At 37.5% G+C, this 16,919-nt stretch overlaps 1 protein-coding gene and 1 pseudogene across 3 annotated transcripts in view; one reads left to right on the forward strand and one right to left on the reverse strand.

Moving 5' to 3' along the window:
- The window catches only part of Lingo2 (leucine rich repeat and Ig domain containing 2), a 1,280,444-nt gene that overhangs the window by 633,622 nt on the left and 629,903 nt on the right, over positions 1-16,919 (reverse strand). The window lies entirely within an intron of this gene.
- Positions 5,560-5,991, forward strand: LOC123462965 (annotated as a pseudogene).

Below are 16,919 nucleotides of genomic sequence, written 5' to 3' on the forward strand. Positions count from 1 at the left end.
AGAAGGTTAATGTTAACAACAACAAAAACAACAACAGAAATACCTAAGATTTGGGGGATATACATTCACATTGAAATCACCACATTCTGCACCTAGCCCTCATAGACTCATGACCATCTCACAATGCAAATTGCATAGAGTCCAAGTTCAAAGGTCCCCTTAATGTTACCAACTTTAAAATTGTTCTAAAGTCCAAAGTCTCATTTGAGATTCAAGACTATCTTTTAACTGTGAGTCCTTTAGAATCAAAACAAGTTACATTCTTCCAAAACATAATGGCACAGACTAAACATATCCATTGCAAATAGTTATAACAAAAAGAGACTAGACAAATTCAAAATCAATAACCATCAAGTGAAGACCAAACATTGAAAGTTCAAGTCTAACATCCATAACCAGTGATGACAATCTCTAGAATCTCTATTTCAACCCCTCCAGCTTTGCTAAGTAGCCAGGAGAAAACTTTCACCCAAGCCAGCAGCACTCCATTATAGCTGTTAAACAGTCTTGGTACATCCAAAACATTTTCAGGTCTTCAACACAAAGCACAGTTCATCCTCAAAAATAGCCTTTTGGCCCTCAAAAACTCAAAAAACAAGGTTTATTTCAACACTGTTTCCCATGGCACATCTCAGCAGTGTCTTTTGGAGTCATGTGAACTTTTTCATGACTCATGTCCATGATATTTTCCTTGTTTCCAAAATCAATAGCAGGTATGAAATGTCATAGCCAATTTGTTAATTCAAGAAGGAACTAAATCTTGGCCTTGAGTCTTTTGAATTCTTTCTTTTTGTTGTCCAGTTCCTAAAGAGTTTGCATTCCTGCTCATTAATAATGTCTGGGTAAGATTCATCCTCAGGCATCTTTTCCATTGTTTCAAAGAAAAAAAAAAAAAAAACAGTTGGGTCATCCTTCCATTGTTCCAATATAAAACAGTTGGCCCATCCTTGATGATCATAAGCTGCCTAGCAGTTGTTGTTTCAGCAATCTAAAACCAGTTTCTGTACAAGTAACTTTAAACTTGCTTGAAGTTTTCATATCATAAACCATATATCTTTCAGGTATTTACCAAGCACACTAGTGCATTACTTTTAAACTCAACCTTGATCAAACTATCTGCACATTGGCAACAGAACACAGAAGGCCTTTATGACAATAACCCAATGCTAATAAAGTTCTCTGCTATCTCTCCTTCCCCTTTGAAATTTCATAATCCAACACAATTCTCTTGGAATTTAGCCCTTGCAAACTCACACCAGGATAGCCCAAGTTTCAAGAAACAAAACATTATATAGTATTTTAATGGGATAAAAAAAATAATAAATCAGGATCTGTAGGCAGGTGACAAAGCATATGGTCATTTTAGGAAAAGGAAGATAAATAAGTCATATTTTACAAGAGCCTTATCTTCTCTTGAGGGAACTGAACTAGTTAAGACAAAGAGAAATTGCCCACCCTGTTCCATGCCAAGCAGAGAAGGACAGAAGGAAGGTGGCCTGATGAATTGTTAAAGAAGCACTGCAATCCAAATGTCAGCAGTATGTAAATTACAGCATTAAAAAAGTGAAGTTCTGCTATGGAATGAGAAAAAAAAATCTCTAGATAACATTACTTGCTGATCCTTGCAGTAATATTGGGTATACAAACTTTGGTCTCTGTTGTAGGAAACTAGCTTAATTTCATCATCTTGGCTGTTTTAAAAGCAAATTGTTTTCTACAATGCTAAGCAACACTAGAACTTTTAATAAATATCCTTTAATATGCTGTTTCTATCAATGCCATTTATTGAACATATTAAAATACAAAGTTATATATTCAATCTTTAGTTACCAGGTATTTGTGGCATGAAGGTAAGGTGGCATAACTTAAGCCAAGCTTATAAAAACCTAATATTATTATTTTAGAAATGATTAGAGTTAGAGTTGTCACCAAATGAATGACAATAATTTTGTAGTTTTGAAGAAGCATTTGAAAGCACATTAGTGAAAACCAATTCCATATAAGACTCTCCCATGAAACATCTTCTGCTTCATCCTAAATCACATAAAATATATAGGAGCTGTGAATTGTCCAGTGGAAGAATCACTGACGTATAAAAATACATGTAACATATCCTCAGCAAAGTGTAGTAAAAATAGGAGCAGGAGGACAACCTAGGTCTCATAATGCAGTTAGCTATAGTGAGAATTAATTGTATCTTACTGCTGATGCAGCATAAATATTAAATGCCATTGCTACAATCATTTATTCCAACTTGTTAATTGTGGAGGAACAATCACAAAAATATTTTTTCAGCTAAAGTTACCATAAATTTTTAGTTAACATTTCTTAGCTATTCATTAAAGGTACTCAACTATCAGTAGGAGCCTTAGTATTCTTACTCATAAGCAACACAAATCAGAAAATAATAGCTAATAAGAATACTTAAAGGCTGTAATATATACTCATATGTTCATTCTTTAAAGATAATGTTCATAATAAGTATAACCTTATGGACTTCTGCTTGGAACATTTATTTGTTCTTTCTTTAATCAAGTCTTATGGTTTGTATGTGAAATGTATCCAAATGCTCACATATTTGAACACTTGGTCCCCAGGTGGGATGATATTTTGGGAGGTTCTGAAACTTTTTTAGACTGTCAAACATAAGTCATTAGGAATAGTCCTGTGAGATTTATTGATTTTTCATGCTTTCCATTCAATCTTTTTGTTTCAGGACCTAGCAAGATGTGAAAAAATTCTACTGTGCAAACACACACCACTGTGGACTGAGCTTCACTGGCCTCTAGGTCTTTCCCTCCATGGCAAAGTGTACCTCTGAAATTATAAGACAAAATAAAGTACTCCTCCCATAAGTAATTTCTATCTAGTATTTGATCACACTGACAAGAAAAGTAATAAACTAAGTCAAGTGATAAATCATTGAATTATGATACAAATGTCTTTTACCTTCCCCAAAGTGATGATTTTAAGTAATAAAAAAACACAGGAGAGATGGGGAATGGAACTTCAGGTGCTAAATTATCAGAATGGATTTGTAAGCTTTTGTGTTTTGTAAAATTTGGCAAACACTTGGGAGCACTTCTGGGGTCTTGAAAAAAAGACTGATTATTAAGTGGGTTTAAAGATATTAAATATGTAGCCTTTCTGAGAAAGGTTTTTTTCGTTTTTTGTTTTTTTTTTTTGAGAACTATCCCCTTTGATCCTTTGTAATCAAACTCAAAGTGAAGCTAGGGAATACTAGGATTAAATTTTTTGTAATCCCCTTATTTTCATGAAATAAAAGAAAAAAGACACTTTTATAATTCTCATTTGAAAGTATGATTCTCATAATGAAGTCTTAAGAATTTCAGAGATATTTAATATAATATATTATTGTACATCTTATGCCAAGGCACCTCTGATAGTACCCCTAAAGAAGAACATATGGCTTGATGGGTCATCATAACCTAAGAATGTCTGTTTCTAAATGATGCTATTGTATGGTTTTGGTTTTAAGAAACTTGTTTTATAAGGAGTCGGAGTCAAAGGACATAGGTGAGAAAATATACTAACTGTTCCAACTAAAACCATTGTTAAGGAAATAAGGTTTATTGCTTAATTATTAGCTAATCTTGTAAGCATATACAAATGCTTATCAAGATCAATCTGTGAGGAATTCCTAGTCAAAACACCAAGTCTGGAGTGGCTCCTTGAATTAAAATTTTAGCACTGTTGCTAATTGGTTAGATATTGTCTTATTTAGGAATCCATGTTCTCAATACACTAAGTATAAGGGAAACATCCTGGTGAGAATCAATGAAATGGTGCAGAGTTTTTAGAACCTAATGGGTATTCCAGGTTAATTATTATTAAATAAATTTTTTCTTTTCCTTTGTTTAGGTAATATATTTTGGTAGCTGATCTTTATGGAAGTAATGTATCCAAAGATGTAAAATAACCAACCCGATTTCAGAAAAGTTTTTTGTTTTAATTAAATGCATGTGAGAGATCAGACCAATCCTTGACCTTTCTTCTCTAACAGTTATAATTTGTGCTAACAGGTCAGCCAGTTTTCAGGATACTAATTAGATACTGTTGTAGTCAGGTTCACATTGCTGGTAGAAATCACCCAACTAAGAGCAGCTTGTGGGTAAAAACAGGTTTATCTTGGCTTATAGTCTCAAGGGGAAGCTCCACGATGGCAGAGGAAAACGATGGCATGAGCAGAGGATGGCCATCACCCCCTGGCCAACATAAGGTAGACTGTAGCAACAGGAGAGTGTGCCAAACACTGGCAAAGGGAAACTGTCTATAACATCCATAGCCCACCCCCAACAATACACTGCTCCAGGAGGCATTAATTCCCAAATCTCCACCAGCTGGGATCTAGTATTAAGAACATCAAAGTTTATGGTGGGTGGACACCTGAATTAAGTCACCACAGACACCATAATAAATGCACGACTATACTTTAAAATGTCTTCTGGGGCCTGGAGAGATGGCTTAGCAGTTAAGGTATTTGCCTGCAAAGCCAAAGGGTCCTCATTTGATTCTCCAGGACCCACGTAAGCCAGATGCACAAGGGGTGCATGCATCTGGAGTTCGTTTGCAATGGCTGGGGGCCCTGGTGTACCCATTCTCTCCCTCTTTCTTTCTCTCTCTCAAATAAATAAGTAAATAAAATATAATTTTAAAAAAAGAAAAGAGATTTAAAAATGTATTCTGCAATGGGATGCTAGGTTTTGTTATTTGTTTTTTGCAACTTCTTCCCATTTTCTTTTCTTTCTGCTTTTATTTTATTTTTTTAAGGGTCTTGCTCTAGCCCAGGCTGACCTGGAATTCATTATGTAGTCTTAGGGTGGCCTTGAACTCATGGCAATCCTCCTACCTCTGCCTCCCAAGAGCTAAGAATAAAGGTATGCTCCATCATACCTGGAATCTTCCTTTTAATATTTTAAGTAGGTAAGGGATAACCTTTTGAAGATAGATTTATATGTTTGTTTTCTTATCTTTGCTTTTGTATTTTACTATGGGTTTCTCCTTCTAGGTCCTTTAACTAGCTGATGAAGTTCATGGATGTAAGGAAAGATATAGATGGGATACAAAAAAACACATAAACAAATATCAGTATTTCAACTAGTAGACCAGTATACAAATAAATGGCTTTGATTGTTTATGACAAAGCTGAGAAATATATGTGTGTATACATATATATAAACAACAATTAAAAATAAAAGGGTCCTATATTGACAAATCCTACTCATGTCCATAGCATGCATAATAAAGTAAGATAACAAATGAAAATAAAATCAAAGATCAAGGAAGAACTGAATAAGTTTGTCAGCAAAATACTTTGCTGGTTGGTACATAGGTGTATGAGATGTACTAATTCTATGCTCACCCTGGTAGAATGATTAAAAATTCTGGATAGAGTCAAGGGAGAAGTTCCCCCAAAACAAGAACTCCTCTGGTCCTGTTATGACCTTGTAGAAATGAAAAACTGATATCAGTTATTTTAAAAAGGAAAAGATAGTTTTAGAAATACTGACAACACTTGTGTCCAGGCTGAAATCCAAGATGGACCATCATTGCTTCCAAGCCCACCTTAGTCCTCAGTTTTCTGCCAGAAATGCTATTCCTTTAGGAACCACAGCCAAAGAAGAGATGGAGTGGTCTGGAATATGAACAGAAATTCAAACTGTCCTGTTTCTCCTCATATCGCTATCTGTAGTTGGTCTCTTCCCAAGGAAATGTACATTTGTAATCATGGCAAAGGTATAGCCTTGAGTGGAGATTTCTCCCTTTCTGGCTTGTCAGCCCTGTTTTCCAGGACCTAGTTATACAGCTAAATTTGCCTTTGCCTTCCTGCTTGTACACCATACCTGGAATGGGATCAGACACTTGATCTGGGGCCTAGGGAATGGCCTGAATGTTACCCAGGTCTACCTGTCAGGAATGCTTGTCTTGGTTCTTACAGTGTTGCCCTCTGTGGAGCTGGCAGGCCTGTGAAGAAATGAAGTTTCCAGTGCAGTTTTCAATGTGTTATACTGATTTTATTCCTGTTATCACTCTTCTTTCCAGGCAACAGAGTTCTTTGGTGTGTCTAGATTCTCTTATGTTTGTAGATCTCCTTAAAGCTCCACAGAGTAGCTTCTAGAACCATAGTAGTAGAAAGAAGTCCAGTTTTCCTCTTGTTGCTAAGGATGGAGTACTTGCAAAAACTCCCTATTCCTGCCCACAGCTGCCCCGGCCAGTGGGTAGTCAAAAAAGGACCCAAGGGGAAATTAACCTGGATGAGAGACAAGAGACATAAAGAAGGAGACCAAGCCATATTCCAATCAAGGTCTCTGAATCTTTGTTTTTTTATGCAGTGGTCATATAGGGGAAGAAAAGGGGGGAATATAGCTGGCTGACATGATTTAGGGTCTTGGAATTGTCAGGAAACCTAGAAGGGGATGTAATCAGGTATTTATCTAATCTTGTCTCAATGGCTTAACATCCTGACTGTGCCAGGCTTCACAGCCTGACCATAAACTGGCCTTTTGCAAAAGATAAGATTCTGTAAGCAGTCTGCTGACCAACATTCCAGAAGTACCTAACAGAAAACTAGATGGACCAGCTTTCTGAATAATGAGTCAACTTAGGAACAGGCCCAGGCAAAATGGAGAGGCTTTTGCTCTATGGCTCCTGACACACAGCTACATCCAACTGTTGCCCTAGGAGCCCTTATTCCCTCTCCATATTAGGCTTTGATTTGTGCAGAGGCTCAGATTTTGGTTCCTTCTTCCTAATACACTGGAAAGAATGTCAGTTCTGTGGCTGTCCTGGGTTCCACTGCCTGTAGGTTGCTGGCTGAAAGGTCAATTCTGTCCATGAATTAGACCTCTAGGCCTTCAGCTCCCACACAGTATAACTGAAAGAAGAGAGGTGGTGATGGAGGAGAATTAACCTGCCTAGCTAGAGGGAGATAAAGAGGACAAGTTGGTTTCTTGGAAGCTGAAGTTTTAGAAGGCACAGCTGATGATGCAAGAGAAAGATTCAGAAAATTCCTGTTGAGTATATTAAGGGTCCTTTTCTTTCTTTTTTTAAGAAAATTATCCATTTATGGACATTTATTTATGCATAATGCAGTAACATCTAATACTCTTATATTAACTGATAGTCACAACCACTGTTCATTATAAATACACATCTTAATGCTGAAGCTTTAATGGTGATTGTAAAGGCATAGGTGAAATGGCATTCTTGTATAATACCATGATTAAAGAAGTTAGTTGAATCTTTTTGAAGGACAATATTGCCAGTACTATCAAAACTTTTAGACAATTGCTCTCATCTATAATCTAATAATTTACATAAGAAAACTAGTCAACAGCTATGTTCATCACATATAGCCAATAATGAATGTAAAAATAACTCAATTTAGTACAGAAATAAAGCCTACAGTAAAAGAAAAAGAAAAGCCAAGAAACCTATAATTCAAAATTTACAAAAGCCTCAAAACTGAGCCTAGGGTTTTCAGCAGCATTTGTTGGTGTTGTGCACATTGATGACATGTGCAGTTCCATGAGTGTGCATTGTATGTTCCGATCCAAAGTGTTAGTGATGCTGCAGAATGCAACATGGGTACATGCTGCTAGAAACACATCAGGCTCATCAGGTGTTTGAGTTTGAATTAACTTTCAGTTGCTACATGATCATACATCTTTTAACATTGCCAAAGTATTTGACCTGCTCGAATATTCAAGTATTTGACAGTACTAGAAGTACTAGCCCAAACAATAAGACAGGAGAAAGAATTAAAAGGGATTCAAATTGGAAAGGAAGAAGTCAAGTTAGCCCTATTTTCAGGTGACATGATCCTATATATAATAAACCTGAAAGTCTCCAGCCCAAAACTTCTAAAGGTGATGAATTCCTTCATCAAAGTGGCAGGATACAATGAAAAAAAAAATCAATGCTCAAAAATCAGTAGCTTTTTAACTTCTGGTTAAGATGATGGCATAAGTACCACACCAAAGCAGCCTAGGGAGGAAAAAGCCAAAAAAAAAAAAAAAACAGCAAAGTGCACACTTTTACTAAAACGTGAGGTGTATAGAAAATTGAAACAGCAGGGGAGAAGTAGGAGAGATCCAAAACCTGCATGGGCCAGCAGGCCAGCAGAAGTGCCTCTAGTGGGGTGAGTCTGCATGCAACACTGCAGCGGTGGTGCTTGGCTTGAGCTGCAGGAAAAGCCAGGTGAGGGGATTTTTGACTTACAACAGAGCTCTCCACAAACTCAAGAAACTTAAAAGGAAAAGGGCAATGAACAACAGAGGAGCAGATCACAAGGTAGAAGAACGCATGGAACAACAGGTGAACTAGAGCAGCATCAGCTCCCTCCCCTTCCCCACCGCCAGTGCCCAGCCCTCAGGAACACAGCACAGGTCCAGGGACACGGCAAATATGAATACACACCTTTCAATAATATTTCTTAATATCAATGGCTTCAATGACCCAACCAAAAGACATAGTTTTTCAGACTGGGTTAAAAAGCAGGATCCTTCAATTTGTGACCTCCAAGAAACCCACCAATCTACAAAGGATGGACACTATCTTAGGGTGAAAGGTTGGAAAACAGTGTGTCAAGCAAATGGACCTAGAAAACAAGCAGAGGTTGCTATCCTAATATCTGATAAGGTAGACTTCAGTCCAACATTAGTTAAGAAAGATAAGGAAGGTCACTTTATATTGATTAAAGGCACCCTCCAACAGGAGGACATTACAATCCTAAATATACATGCACCTAACATGGGGCCCCCAAATACATCAAACAAAGGCTATTAGAACTAAGTTCACAGATAACACCAAACACAGTGGTAGTGGGTGTCTTCAACACCCCGCGCTCATCAATTGACAGGTCATCCTGTGAAAAAATAAACAAAGAGGCATCTGGACTAAATGAGGTCATAGAAGGAATGGACCTAAGAGATTTGCACAGGACATTTCATCCAAATGCTGCACAATATACATTCTTTTCAGCAGTACATAGAACATTCTCTAACACAGACCATATATTAGGACACAAAGCAAATCTTAACAAATACCGAAAAATTGAAATAATTCCTTGCATTTTATCTGACCACAATGGAATCAAACTACAAATCAATAGCAAGAAAGGCTATAGAGCATACACACAATCATGGAAATTAAACAACACATTACGAAATGATGAATGGTTCAATGAAGAAATCAAGAGGGAGATCAAAAAACTTATAGAGTCAAATTATAATGAGAACACAACCTACCAAATCTCTGGGAAACAATGAAGGCAGTTCTAAGAGGTAAATTTATAGCTTTAAGTGCCTATATTAAGAACTTACAAAAGACACAAGCAAATGACCTAATGCTTCACCTTCAAGCCTTGGGAAAAGAAGAACCAGGCAAACCCAAAGTCAGCAGGCGGGAAGAAATAATAAAGATTAAGGAAGAAATTAATGAAATAGAAACTAAAAATCAATCCAAAGAATCAATGAAACAAAGAGTTGGTGCTTTGAAAGGATAAATAAGATTGATAAACCCCTAGCAAATCTGACCAAAAGAAAGAGAGAAGAGACACAAATTCATAAAATTAGAGATGAACAAGGTAACATCACAACAGATTCTAGAGAAACTCAAAAAATCATAGGGACATACTATAAAAGCATATACTCCACAAAGTATGAAAATCTGAAAGAAATGGATGATTACCTTGACTTATATGACCTACCTAAATTAAATCAAGATGAGATTAATCACTTAAATAGACCTATGACAAACATGGAGATCTGAACAGTTATCAATAATCTCCCAACTAAAAAAAGCCCAAGCCCAGATGCATTCACTGCTGTATCTTACCAGACCTTCAAGGAAGAGCTAACACCATTGCTTCTTAAACTTTTCCATAAAATAGAAAAAGAAGGAACTCTACCAAACTCTTTCTATGAAATCAGCATCACCCTGATACCAAAACCAGGCAAAGATAGAATAAAAAAAAGAAAATTACAGACCAATCTCCCTCATGAACATAGATGTAAAAATTCTCAACAAAATATTGGCAAACAGAATACAGGAATATATCAGAAAGATCATTCACCTTGACCAAGTAGGCTTTATCCCAGAGATACAGGGGTGGTTCAAGATATGCAAATCGATAATTGTAATACATTATATAAATGGATTGAAGGACAAAAATAACATGATCATCTCATTAGATGCAGAGAAAGCATTTGAGAAAATCCAACATCCCTTCATGATAAAAGTCCTACAGAGACTGGGAATAGAAGGAACATATCTCAATATAATAAAGGCTATTTATGACAAGCCTACAGCCAACATATTACTAAATGGGGAAAAACTGGAAGCTTTTCAACTAAAATCAGGAACAAGACAAGAGTGTCCACTGTCCCCACTTTTATTGAACATAGTTCTGTAAGTCTTAGCCATAGCAATAAGGCAAGAGACACACATAAAAGGGATATAATTTGAAAGGAAGAGATCAAGTTATCATTATTTGCAGATGACATGATTCTATATATAAAGGATGCTAAAGACTCTACTAGCAAATTCTTAGAGCTGATAAAAACCTACAGCCATGTAGCAGGATACAAAATAAATACACAGAAATCAGTAGCCTTTATATATGCTAACAACAAACACACAGAGGATGAAATAAGTGAATCACTCCCATTCACAATTGCATCAAAAAAAAAAATAATAATAAGGCACCTTGGAATAAACCTAACCGAGGAAATAAAGAATATCTACAATAACAACTTTAAAACACTCAAGCCAGAAATTGCAGAAGACACTAGGAAGTAGGAAAACATCCCTTCTTCCTGGAATGGAAGAATCAATATTGTGAAAATGGCAATCTTACCAAAAGCAATGTACACATTTAATGCAATCCCCATCAAAGCTACAAAGTCATTCTTCATGGAAATAGAAAAAAACAATCCAAAAATTCATTTTGAATCACTAAAAACCTCGAATATCCAAAATAATACTGAGCAACAAAAATAAGACTGATGGTATCACCATACCTGATTTTAACCTATACTACAGAGCCATAGTAACAAAAACAGCATGGCAGTGGGACAAAAGCAGACATGTAGATAAATGGGACAGAATTGAGGACCCAGATGTAAGTCCAAGTAGCTATAGCCTCTTGATATTCAATAAAAATGCCAAAAATACTCATTGGAGAAAAGAACCTATTCAGCAAACGGTGTTGGGTAAACAGGATATATCTGTAGAAGGATGAAAATAGATCCTTCTCTCTCTGCATGCATAAGAATTAATTCCAAATGGATTAAGACCTTAACATCAGACTGGAAACTCTAAAACTTCTATAGGAAAAAGTAGGGGAAACCCTTCAACATATTGGTCTTGGCAAAGACTTTCTGAATACAACCCCAATTTCTCAGGCAATAAAACCACAGATTAACCACAGGGACCTCATGAAATTACAAAGATTTTGTACTGCGAAGGACACTGTGAATAAAGCAGGAAGACAACCTACAGAATGGGAAAAAATCTTCACCAGCTATATATCTGATAGAGGATTAATATCTAGTATATACCAAGAACTCAAAAGGTTAAATAATAAGAAATCAAACAAGCCAATTAAAAAAAAGGGCTATGGAACATATACAGAGTTCTCACAGGAAGAAATACAGATGGTCTATAAACATCTAAAAAAAATATTCTACGTACCTAGTCATCAGGGAAATGCAGATTAAAACTACATTGAGATGCCATCTCACTCATGTCAGATTGGCTACCATCATAAAAACAAATGATCATAAATGCTGGTGGGGTTCTGGAAAAAGAGGAACCCTTCTACACTGTTGGTGGGAATGCAATCTGGTCCAGCCATTATGGAAATCAGCGTGGAGGTTCCTACGACAGCTAAAGATTGATCTACCCTATAACCCAGCTATAACACTCCTAGGAATATATCCTAAGGACTCATCTAATTTCTGTAGAAGTATGTGCTCAACCATATTTATTGCTACTCAATTTATAATAGCTGGGGAATGGAACCAGCCTAGATGTCCCTCAACTGATGAGTGGATAACGAAGATATGGCACATTTATACAATGGAGTTCTACCCACTGGTAAAGAAAAGTGAAGTTATGAAATTTGCAGAAAAAAATGGATGGATCTGGAAAGGATTATACTAAGTGAGGTAACACAGGCCCAGAACGCCAAGCGCTGCATATTCTCTCTCATATGTGGGTTCTAGCTACAGATGATTGGGCTTCTGTGTGAGAAGGAAAAAACTCAGTAGTAGAGGCCAGTAAGTTAAAAAAGAGATACAAAGGGAAGAGAAAGGAATGGAGGAGGGTACTTAATAGGTTGGTATTATATTTATGTATGTAGAAGAATAGATTAACTGGGGGAAAAAGGCCCAAAGTGAGGCCAGGGGGGGTCAGGGGAGGAGATTGAGTAAAGGAAAGGTGGAGGGAGGGCTAATCAAAATCTAAAAGATATAAATTAATCATACAGAATTCTTCAATTTTGCACAATGGAACACTCAGGAGCCATAGATCTTTGCCAGAAAATTTTCAGTGCCCAGGATGGTATACTGTGGTGGTTTGAATAGATGTCCCCCAATATATTCAGTTGTTTATTTGTTTATAGATTGCATCTGCCATCACCTGACTGGAGGCAATGTCACTGGGGGGATTTTAAGGTGTGGTGGTGGGTTTCAGATTTCAACATAAATATATGCAAAGTGTGCCTAGCTGGAGTTCCTGAAGTGTGCTGTGCTGTGTGGCTTTTGGCTTACTTCTCTCTCTGCTTGGGCCTGTGAAGCAGGCCAGCTTCTTCTGCCATTTATGGAACTTCCCCTGGATCTGTAGGCTTTAATAAATATCCATTCCTCCATAAGTGTATCTGGTCTGAAAGTTCATCTCAGTGAACCTGAATCTGTCTACTACAGAACTTGGCACTGAGGAGTGGTCTGAGATGAACTTGACGATGTGCATGTTGATCTTTTGGAGCCTTTGTTTTGGAGGAATAGGCATGGACTTGGTGCTACAACTGTGGATGTCTTCTGGAGTGGTAAGCCAAGTTTTATGGACTATTCTGATGAGAGTCTGAGAATGCTAAGTGCAGATAGCATTGAACTTCGAGGCTTGCCTTATGAGCTTTCTAAGAAGAAGGAAAGACTGCAGAGGACTTTGTTAGAACTGGGCTACTGGCATAAGGGCTGGCTGTGTCCTGCTGCCCAGGCTGAGAGAGTTTGATCAAGGTTAAATTTATAATGGAGTGATGTCCTTGGCTAGAGATATTAGACTGAGAGATTTAAGATTTTATGCTGGAAAACCTCAAGAAAGTTAAAATTACAAGTACTGAAACTGGTCTTAGGTTACTGAATCTGCTATTGTCAAACACATTAGCAATCTTAAAGGAAGATGGTCCAATTGCTTTACTATGTAAAAGATGCCTGAGGAAAGACTGTCATAAAAATGCAAACACTTCTGTAAAGAGTTGACTGGAGAAGGAACCTGATTTTCAAGGTTATGACTTATTTTGTCTGTGAATTAAGAATATGGCTGTGTCCTGCACACCTGGTATTGGTTTCAGAAGCATGAAAGTTGCGAGGAGTGGTCATGAATTTCACATGCTTCCAGGAGCTGCCACTGAGATGTGGCATGAGGTAGGGCCTGATGCCCTGATAGGCTGAAAGAGCCTTTGGGCAATGCAAGGAGTGGTTGTGAATTGCACATGGTCCCAGGAGCTGCTGCTGAGATGTGGCATGAGACAGGGCCTGATGCCCTGATTGGCTGAAAGAGCCTTTGGAAGATGGTCCATGGTTTTTTGTATATACCAGGACAATGCAAGGGCTACCATAGAGCATACTGTTGGCCTAAGATGGAAGTATTCCCTGGCTACTCTGCCCAGGTGGACGGGCAGAATTGGAAAATCTGGAAACTGTCAGTCCCTGGTTGTACTGAACTTGAACTGCTGAAGTTTGATGTTTGATTGATGGTGGTTGAGTTTGCATTGTTTTAGTCTCTCCTTGCTATGCCTCATAACAGTTGAAAATGTTTACTCTGTGCTTTTATATGTTAGAAATGTTTGACTTGTTTGATTTTACAGGTCTTAATATCTTAAATTGGTCAAAATTGTGGGGAACTTTGAAATTCAACTGAGTACAATTTACAATGTGTGATGGTTATAAATCTATTGGGGGCCAGCGGCAGAATGTGGTGGTTTGAATAGATGGCCCCCAATATATTCAGTTGTTTATTTGTTTGTAGATTGCATCTGCCATCACCTGACTGGAGGCAATGTCACTGGGGGACCCTTAAGGTGTGGTGGTGGGTTTCAGATTTCAACATAAATATATGCAAAGTGTGCCTAGCTGGAGTTCCTGAAGTGTGCTGTGCTATGTGGCTTTTGGCTTACTTCTCTCTCTGCTTGGGCCTGTGAAGCAGGCCAGCTTCTTCTGCCATTTATGGAACTTCCCCTGGATCTGTAGGCTTTAATAAATATCCATTCCTCCATAAGTGTGTTTGGTCTGAAAGTTCATCTCAGTGAACCTGGATCTGTCTGCTACAGATACCTTCCAGTGAGTTGTTGGCCAGGGAGGTCCTTGATGCCCCCAAAACATTATAGGCCATTGCTGAGGTTCTTGGTTTCCCATTAGGAATCGATGGTAAGACCCTATTGCTGAAGACTCCACATACTTGGGCTGCAAGGCCACTGAGAAATCCTGCTGGAACTGAGATGATAACCTCCTCCATGTAGACCAGGTGACAGAAAGCTGGAAGAAGCCATTCTACATGCCATTCAATGGGAGAGATATTACCAGTGAAGATACTCAACAGTGGACACTGCAAGCCTTATAATTGGCCAGCCAGGCCAAATGAGCCAACTGGTGCAATAGTGGCATGTCTGTCATGGTAGAAACCAACTGCCCTCCAATTGAACTGTAGGCCCACTCCAAGGGAGTGAATACATCCCTGATTCCGAAAACTTAAAACAGGGGTAGTCATGAACCCTAGGGATGTAACATCTTCTGATGTCTGGATAAGTGTATATACTATGCTTATCAAACTGCCCAGTAAGCATTCTCTTAATATCCATACCCTTATATTAATGCTACTCTCACTTTGGGTAGAGAATCTTCTCTTTTCAGATGGCAGTGACCTTCAGACAACTCAGAAGGTATCATGGTGCTAGAAAGAAGTGACTAGAGTACAGAATAACATCTCAATCACACCTTCCAAGGCTCAGGGTATAATACAGAAGAGGTGGTGGAAAGAATGTAAGAGCCAAAGAAAGGGTTGGACTCCTTACAATGTGTTCCCTGCAGATATAAAATGTCCTCGATATCCATGACCTCATAGTGCCTGACACTACCTACAAAAGTCCACCATAAGAGGAGGGAAAGATCACAACATCAAAATAAAAGAGAAACTTTTTGAGATGGGGAGGGGATATGATGGAGAATGGAATTTCAAAGGGGAAAGTTGGGGGAGAGAAGGTATTACCATGGGATATTTTTTATAATCATGGAAAATGTTTTAAAAATTGATAAAAAATGGAATAACTTAAGATTTTAAAAAATCAAAATATCAGTAGCTTTTTTATGTGCAAAGGAGAATATATGGAGAAAAAGTCCGTGAGGCTATCCCACTTTCAATAGCAAAAAAAGAAAATAATCTTGGAATAACACTAACAAAGGATATTATAGAACTAGAAGATAAAAACACTCAAGAAATAAATAGAGGAGGACCTGAGACTATGGAAGCCCCCCCCCCCCCCCGCTTTCCTGGATAGGTAGGATTAATATTGTGAAAATGGCAATTATACTAAAAGCAATAATATACAGATTTAATGTAATACCAATAAAAATACTAGCTCATTCTTCATTGAGACTGTTAAAATGGTCTCAAAATGCATATGGAATGGCAGAAGGCCTCGGATGTCCAAACATATCCTCAGCAAAAGAAACACTTCTGGTGGTATCACCATATCTGATCTAAAGCTATATTACAAAGCCCCATTGACAAAAAGAGCACAGTACTGGAATAAAAACAGAAATATAGACTAGTGGAATAGAATTGAAAACCCAGACTTTAGGGCAAGCAACTCTAGTTGCTTTATCTTTGAAAAACATGCCAATAATGTAGATAGCATCTTCAACAAATGGTGTTAGACAAATTGGATGACCATATGTAGAAAAATAAAATTAGATCCACTTATATTGCCATACACAAAAATTAAGTCCAAATGGGTCAAAGATCTCAATATAAGACCCAAAGCACTTCAACTACTGGAAGAAAAAATAGGAAGCCCTTTCTATGATATAGGACTGGGAGAAGACTTCCTGAACAAAACCCCACTAGCCAAGAAAATTAAATAAGCATTCAACCAATGGGATCTTATGAAGCTAAAAAGCTTTTGCACAAACAACATACCATAAACAGATCCAATAAATTAGCCACTAAATGGGAGAAAATCTTTGTCAGCTATACCACTGACAAAAGCCTAATATCTATAGTATACAATGAACCCAAAAAACTAGATAAAAAAAATCAAACAACCCACTCCAAAACTGGGGCAGACAACTAATTAGGGAGTTCTCATAGGAAGAATTACACATGGATAACACACACTTAAAATATTCAACATCCCTAACAATTAAGCAAATTCAAATAAAACCACTATGAGATTCTACGTTACCCCAGTAAGGATAGCAAACATTAAAAAAACTAAATGATAACAAATGTTGGCAATGCTGTGGAGAAATAGGAACCCTCATTCACTGTTGGTGGGAATGTAAGGTGGTATATCTACTATGGAAAACTGGTACAACCACTGTGCAAATCAGTTTGGAGACTCCAGAAAAGGATGAATATAGAGTTACCAGCAGACTCTGTTATTCCATTACTGAGCATTT

This window comes from Jaculus jaculus, chromosome 1, assembly GCF_020740685.1.
Source record: "Jaculus jaculus isolate mJacJac1 chromosome 1, mJacJac1.mat.Y.cur, whole genome shotgun sequence".
NCBI lineage: Eukaryota > Metazoa > Chordata > Mammalia > Rodentia > Dipodidae > Jaculus > Jaculus jaculus.